Source organism: Phacochoerus africanus, chromosome 2 (assembly GCF_016906955.1).
Source record: "Phacochoerus africanus isolate WHEZ1 chromosome 2, ROS_Pafr_v1, whole genome shotgun sequence".
NCBI classification, from domain to species: Eukaryota; Metazoa; Chordata; class Mammalia; order Artiodactyla; family Suidae; genus Phacochoerus; species Phacochoerus africanus.
Genome location: NC_062545.1, coordinates 58,376,577 through 58,384,602, shown reverse-complemented (window position 1 = coordinate 58,384,602; position 8,026 = coordinate 58,376,577). Strand labels below are relative to the sequence as shown.

The 8,026-nt window shown below is 46.7% G+C and overlaps 1 long non-coding RNA gene across 1 annotated transcript; it reads left to right on the top strand.

The window, feature by feature from the left end:
• Positions 1-1,386: 1,386 nt before the first annotated feature.
• On the top strand, positions 1,387-4,869 carry LOC125121030 (uncharacterized). The gene is made up of 3 exons (XR_007133380.1): positions 1,387-1,634; positions 2,306-2,392; positions 4,817-4,869. It is a non-coding gene; the product is annotated as an uncharacterized LOC125121030 (long non-coding RNA).
• The last annotated feature ends 3,157 nt before the right edge of the window (positions 4,870-8,026 follow it).

Genomic DNA, 8,026 nt, shown 5'->3' with positions numbered 1-8,026 from the left:
ACATGTGGCTAGTGGCTACAGTGTTGGACCAGAAGGTAGATTATCTCTTCCACCTCTTGCATCACTAGATAAAACAAAAGCTAGGAGTTCCCATTGTGGCTCAATGGGTTAAGGACCCAACACTGTCTCTGTGAGGATGCAGGTTTGATCCCTGGCCTCATCCAGTGGGTTCAGGATCCGGCGTTGCCTCAAGCTGTGGTGTAGGTTGCAGATGCAGCTCCGATCTGGTGTTGTGGCGAAGGCCGGCAGCTGCAGCTCCAATTTTACCCTTGGCCCGGAGAACTTCCATATGCTGCAGGTGTGGCTATAAAAAGAAGAAATAAATAAATAACATAAAAAAATAAAATCTAAAGGTGGGAACCTCTAGTTCTTATGATAGTAGATTAGTGGGGAAGATGGGGAGTAGACGAGCCTTAGTAATGACCCTTATAGCCAGCCACATGGAAAACCACAGGAGACTAAGTACAGAACAAATCTTTGCTTTTAAGATAGAGGACACTGTAAGAAGAGTCCTCTCTACTGCCGGTGGAGTTTGGGCCAAGGATGTCCAGTTCCATGTTCATGCATAGCCAGGCCCTACCTCGTACTGCGGGCTTAGTCTGAGACTTTACAAATAGGCAGACTCTACTTCTGAGGAGACAGATGGCCTGAGAGCATGACTTATCCTCTCCTGGCCTCAGCTTCCTTCTGCAGCAGGGAACACACGCCTGTCCCTCAGGATGGCTTTGGGGATGGAATGGTACAATGTACATATAGGAACCCGTAGAGCTGCTGGAGAACTGCTCCTCTCTTCTTCAGAAAATCATGGCAGGAGTCGTCTCAGAGAATCGCAAGATCCTATAACACAGGATAAGAAAGCTAGTGGCCTCTGCGTCCCAGGTTCTCCTGACGTGTGGCTGTTGGCTTCTCAGACGCCCAGGAGGAAGGTGTGATTTGAGAAGAGAATCATGCTTCTTCCTCACACTTGACTCCCCTCCTAGCAAACATCACCTCTGTCTCTGAATCCATGGTGGGCTTCAGGAGAGGGTCCCCATACAAGCTCCATGTGCCCCAACCACAGCTCTAACCAGCCAGAGAAAGGGCCCAGGCCCAAAAGGGGCCACACCTACTTGCGGGCATAGGCGTTACATGCATACATGCATTATATTTTAATTTCTCATCCTTTGAAATGTCTAGAGCATACACTGTATATTAATACAGGAGTGCATCTGTCTATGGAAATAAACATTCATAGTGAGGTGTGTGCTTAAAATGAAGTTACAGATATGGGTGCATCATCATGCAAGGTTGGAAATCTCTGTGAGTCAGCTGGGGACGCGGGACACCCAGTGAGCGGCAATCAGCCCCACAGAGACGAGGGGCGGGGCCTGCGCTGCGGGAGCCCAGACCTGCGTGTGGAATGTGGGATCCCTGGTGAATTCCAGAGATCAGAGGGGCCCTGAGCAGGGCAGGAAGTTGTTCTGAGGACACCTCCACCCAGTTCAGGCAGGAGGGCCCAGGGCCAGGGCTGAGGCTGAGGAACAAGCAGATCCCTCTGTCTCCGTGTGGGGTGCCGTCACTAGGTGCAGCCTCAGCACCGCCAGTCTGGTGACGACCTGCCGCAGTGTTTTGTCCTCTGAGTGAATTTTCTCCTGGTGAGTGCAGGCTGTCGATGGCAGAAGTCTCCCTTGACTCTTTTCATTGTTAACTGTTCTATGAGCACATCCTGGGCTGGATCTTTCCTTTTTTTGCTGTTGTTTTTGTTTTGTTTTGGTTTGGTTTGGTTTCTGTGTTCTATTTCCAGCACTACAAAGGGAGAGGAGGCCTCCGCTTCCCGGGGAAGGGGGACAGGGGTTTGGCTGACTGGTTTAACTGAAGGGTGGGTGTGGACATCAGGGTGCAGAATCCCAGAGAAACAGGAGCAGGAAGTTAGAAAGGGGAGAACATCATACAGTTTATAAAGGGGCTTCATGCACAGACCTCACAGCCACCTAAACTCTGCATATTGTTAATGTCCATTTTCCTAAGAGAAAATGGAAGGTTCAAGCCACTTTCCCGAAGTTGAACAGTGAGCTAGTGACTCAGCCTTTAGACTCCCTAGGCTGGTGCTTTTGCCCCTACCTTGAATCTCAGTGTTTCAGTGTATTAGGTGGATTATATAATTAAACCAAATTAAAATAGGGAATTAGGTTGTGAATCTGTGAATAAAATGTTCATCTTCTAAAATTTCTTTGAGGAGATGCTGATTCTGGGTGATAACTGGTGGGTGTGACTGTGGGGAAGCAGAATCCTGCCCAGACCGAGTCTTGCTTTTTGTAACCACTAGGTGGCAGTCCAAGCACAGCTTTCCAGGGACCCCTTACAGTTGAGGATCCAGGGCAGCGACCAGAGGAGTTTCCTGCAGCAGCCCAGGGTGAGTCATCCTGCAACTCCAGTGTCGTGGTAGCAGTTTCAGTGTGTCTGATTATCTGGAGTTTTCTCTGTGCTCTCCATCCAACCTCGTCAGAGGCTTCTATGACTGTGTAGAGATGCCTGCTGTGGGACCTTCTGCTGAATTAAGTAGAAAAGTGAATGAAGGAGATGCTTAATGGGGCTGCCCACCCTAGGAATACCCAGGAATCATCATTCTTCTGAGTAAGCAGGGCTGCCCCAGCTCTAGAAGGAAAATTCCACATCTCCTGCTCTGTACCTCAAAAACAAATCTTCAGGCTGTGTAACATCCTGGTCACTTTCAGTGTTGTGACCGGTTACAGAGTAAGTGCTGTTAATAGGAAATCCGAGACTCAAAGGATGTGGTGAGCTGACTTCTCCCCAAATACAGTGTATCACATTCTCATCGCAAAGAAGAGCATCTCTGGGGAGTGGCCCAGCCTGCCTCCCTCTAGAAAGGAACGTCCTGCACTAAAATTATTTTATTAATATGAGTTAATGTATATTGAGCACAGAGAAAGCACTATGTTTACACTTAATATACATGACCTTTTTTTCTCTAACAAAGGCTAACAGGGGTATATGTTATCATGATCCCGGTCTTCGAATGAGGAGACTGAGGATTAGAGCGCTGAAGTGACTTGCTCAAGCCATGGAATTGGAGTGAGGGTTTCTCTGATTGAAAGGCTACTATTTGTGTCACTCTGTGAGTAGTTAGCACATTCTTTGACCATGAATAGTGTCTTATTACCCCAGTGCTGCCACAGAAGGGGGCTGAGATGGGTCCCAGTGTCCTAGTGCATATTCTTGTGTGTGTGTGTGTGTATGTGTGTGTGTGTTTGCTTTTTAGGGCTGTACCTGTGGCATATGGATGTTCTGGCTAGGGGTTGAATTGGAGCTGCAGCTGCCAGCCCACGCCACAGCCACAGCCACAGCAACATGGGATCCGAGCCTCATCTGTGACCCACACCACAGCTCACATCCTTAACCCACTGAGCGAGGCCAGGGATCAAACCTGCATCCTCATGAATACTAGTTGGGTTCTTAACCTGCTGAGCCACAATGGGAACTCCCTAGTGCAGATTCTTTGGTGAGGTAGAGCAAGATGCCAAGATGCTCACCTGGCTGAGGCGGGTGGGAAGTCCCCCCAGGCCTAGCTCTGCTGAGGTTCAGTTTGACAGGCCCATCCAGAAGAGGTAGTCCAGGCAACGAGGCAGGTAGTTCAACAGCGATGCAGCCAGTACGGGGGGAGGGGGGGGAGTATCTTGTGTGTTTGTGCTTCCTAGTGCATTTTGTCAAAGCCAGTTTGATAAAATGGCAATCCCTGCTTCTCCTTTGTGTCTCGGGATGGAAACCCTACATCAATCTTAGAGTCAGTTAGGCTGTATGAAAGTGCAAGCATTTTCCTCGAGGTTTATTTCCCAAAGGCTTGATCATGATGACTCTTCCACTGGTCTGCATGAAAATGAGAACACAAGAACAGTATTTTTCAGAAAACAACATTTATTACATTTAGAAGATAATCCCTACTTTTGAGATTCTTCCCTTCCTATTTTTTATGATTAAAATGTTTCTCTTAGGAAGCAGTGGAAGTTGATTTATATCTTAATAATGGTCCCTGGAACAGTAAAAACTTGACAAACCGATGGAGTGCTCCCCCTTTTCTTTTATTTTCTTAATTTAAAAAAATTATTAAAGAATAATTGATTTACAGTGTTCCTTCGATTTCTGCCGTACAGCAAAGTAACCCAGTCATAGATATACATTCTTTTTTTTCATACTATCCTCCATCATGTTGTAATTTCAAAGATTGGATAGTTCCCTCTGCTGTAGGGACCCCATTGCTTATCCATTCTAAATGTACGGGTTTGCATCTACCTCTTTTCTTTTCTTTATAAAAAGTTTTACAGATTAAAATCTGGGAACCCCAGCTCTGGGTGGTCCTCAAACTTTGGTCCCCTGAGCACATCAGGAGTGTTTTACATACTGCCATCTAGTGGTCATCCTGGCTCACACTCGCTGACCCCTCTGAGAAAATAAATGGTGTAGTGTAAACACGAGTATGTGTGTATGTGTGAGTGTGTGTGCGTGTGAACCCAATTGGGTGCTGACAAGCGGAGATGTGTTAGCATGGAAAAATGCAGGTTTTTGAAAATTGTGTAGAGAGATTCAGCGTGAACAGACCTCCTACTCCAAACCCACATGGGCAGAATTGAAAGCAGGTGTGTGGGATTAACACTCTGTATTTTTTTCCAACATCCACCACCAAAAGGGCAGCAAAACAGAATCATTCGTGCTCAGGAGCGCAATCAGCTAATAGGACATGAGAATTTGTAGAGGAAAGGCTTTCAAGACTAAACGTGGGTCAAATGTGTTCACAATTTAACTCATGCCGTTTGAACAACAGAGACATACATCCCTTCAGACTCTGGGAGGACACATCCACCTTTAAGAAATGGGTGAGTAAAGATTTCTGCAAGTGCCTGGTGTACTTGGGGGTGTGGGGGGAATGTGGGTTTGCAAAGAGCAGATAGCCTTGACCTTTGAAGTGACCTCTGTGTAGACATGACTAACCAGCAGCTGGTATGTCCCACCTCTGCTCTTCCTGGCTGCCACAGATCTGGAATTCTCTGTCTGCAGCCTCCCGCTGACCTCCTCCTCCAAGCTGACTGCTCATCCTCTAGGCAAAGAGTACTCGTTTCAGACTGGGGGTGGGGGGGGGTGGGAGGAGGTGGAGGCATGGAGAGAGATAAGGGAAAAGGGGAGAAATGCAAAAAAAAAAAAACAAAAAAAAAACAAAAACCCAAGTCTGGGGTAGACTGGAGTCTGGGGCTTGGCTCCTTAGAAGACCTGCCTTGTCACAGCCCTTCCAAAGCCCAGAAGACCTGGTGGAGAATGGCTTTAAACCACAAGGTATTCTGTATCTCGATGGTGGTGCAGAAGCCAGCAGGCCATAACTTGCTAACAGGCTTATCCTGAAAGGTTATATGTACATGAGCCCTATTTGAAATCCAAAGCACACTGACACATCAAATCAAAGTGATCAGACTCCCAGGCTGGCTCAGGAAGCCCCTTTAATTTCTTGTGTTCCTGAACTGCACTTCAGACTTCCTTTGAGCCACCTGAGGTTTTTGTGGGGCACACGGTGGGGATGCGGAGGTTCTGCGGAGACTTAATCATTGATTCTTTTAATAATGCTCAGTAGAAACTCCTTAACATATCAGAAGAGTACCCAGGGGGGGAGAAAACTAGAAATAAAGAAATAAATCTGAATATAATTAATCATATTTGCCAAGGGGATATGTTCAAAGAATTCTTAGATGCAACAGCAGCCAGTAATTAAAGGAAGAAAGTGCAAGAGGACAAACAGCCTTGCCTCAGTGCCTTTGCTCCCTGGGCTGCGGACACCCAGGGCTTAAATGCATGCTCCTTTCCATCTTCGCCTGGGCTGCCTGCGTGCTCCAGGACGGCTCCACACCCTGTAGGTCTGGCTCATAGAAGGTGCTTAATAAGCATCTGATGAGTGCACGTGCTAAGAGCAGGCGTGATCTCGAGCTTGCATTCATTCTGTACCTAGTAATCAAGTGCTTTCTGTGATGTGGGTGTGTGCTAAGTACTGGGATCAACAGTAAACTGGGACATTTGGTCCCTCCTTTTGTGGCTTGTGGCAGGCTCACTCATGGCCTGCCAAAGTGCCAACATCCCTGGAACCTTGCGTATGTCACCACCTTCCATGGCAAAAGGGACTTTTCAGATATGATGACATTAAGGAGGCTGAGATGGGGAGATAGATCATCCTGGATCATGCAGGTGAACCAGGTTCTTATGAGCGGCACGGTGACGCATGGTCATGAAGCAAGGAATGCAGGCAGCCTTCAGAAACTGGAAAAGGCAAGAAACAGATTCTCCTCTGGATCCTCCAGAAAGACAACACCCCTGCTGACACCTTGATTTTTGCTCTGGAAAACCGCTTTGAGACTTCTGACCTCCAGGACTGGAAGATGATAAGCTTGTGTTGAGCTTAAAGCCACTCAGTTTATGGTGATGTCTTATAGCAGCGCTAAGACATGAATATAAGCAGAATATGGCTGGAGCTTATTAACCATCTTGTATAAAGTGGAACAGACATTAGAAAAGTAATCCCAGGAATTCCCATCGTGGCTCAGTGGAAACAAATCCGACTAGGAAACCATGAGGTTGCGCGTTCAATTGCTGGCCTTGCTCAGTGGGTTAAGGATCCAGCATTGCTGTGGCTGTGGTGCAGGCCTCAGCTGCAGCCCAATTCGACCCCTAGCCTGGGAACTTCCATATGCCACCAGTATGGCCATAAGAAGAAAAAAAGAAAAGTAATCCCAATAAATTATGGCAATAGAGAAGGTTTAGAGTGTTGATCAACTCATTTGCCTTATTATCTTTTCACAAGTTGGCTTCAGAATTCATTCTTCTTTCACCAGTCCAAGTACCTGTCTGAGGCTGGACCTTTCTGGAGTAGCAGCAATTCACTCTGCAGTTTCCAAAGCCCAGCTTCAAATGTTTACAAAAAACATTTCAGTGACAAATCCATCCATGTAATAACAGCAACTTTTACTTAGGAGGAATATTGTTCCTTCATGGACAGTCAAGTTCAACTTGGATTTTTGGTCACAGCCCCCTAAAACAGAGAGAAGAGATTTTATTTGCATCCTATTTCTCCAGGGGACACCAGCCCAGATCTGACCAAATTTGCTTCGCCACCCAAGAGCAAGAATATGAGCTCAGCTTTTTTGACACCTCAGCCAAGGGCGTTCCCTTGGCCTCCGCTCTTTGTTTTAAAGGTATTAAAAGAAGAGAAAAGAGGCGGTAAACACAAAGCAGGTGGGTGATAGCTTGCTACTGGGAGGGAGAAGAGAGGAATTCTGAAGAAAAACTAAGAGCCAGAACCTCTGGAATAAGAGAGGCTCCAGTTTTTAAAGTAAAACGAGGGGGAAAATTTGACAATTGGATGAGTTTCATTTTGAAACTCATTTAACCCGAAAAGTCAAAACGAAACTCCAGGGGTGCAAACCCACAACAATCAAAATAAAAACAAATTTTCACAAGCCCGTTGCAAAGCTAAATATAGATGTTTCAGCTAGACCCACTCACCTTCAAATTCATGACTTTTGAGAACTAGTTCAAACGTTATTTAAAAAAAAAAAAAAGAATGTCAATCAAAAGAAAAAAAGCTGGGCCTGCATGTGTGTGGTGGGGGGAGTAGTTCTCAGACTTAGTCCCCCTCAAACCCTCAAGCTGTTTTTAAATACCATTTGTGGTCACCTGCCCTGGTGATATTTTCTAACTGTGGTCAAAAGAAGCTGACTAAAGGCTTGTGTTTTTGCTCCGGGGGAGACTGTCAAATGCCAGCGCCTCAGTGGACAGCCGTGCATCTCCTCATTTCTCACCTGGTTTGCAGGTGCATCTGTGTGGCTCACTCTGTGTTCTGACATAATAAAGAGCAGGGTTAAAATTGGAAACCCAGCACTCTGGCTGCAGCAGGTGCCTAGGCCCTTTCTGTTTCCTGCCCCTCCGAGCTCACTTCTGTGCCCAGGAGGAGGTGGAGGGAGGAGCTGGACTCACCTGTGGCCGGAGGGTTGCCCCG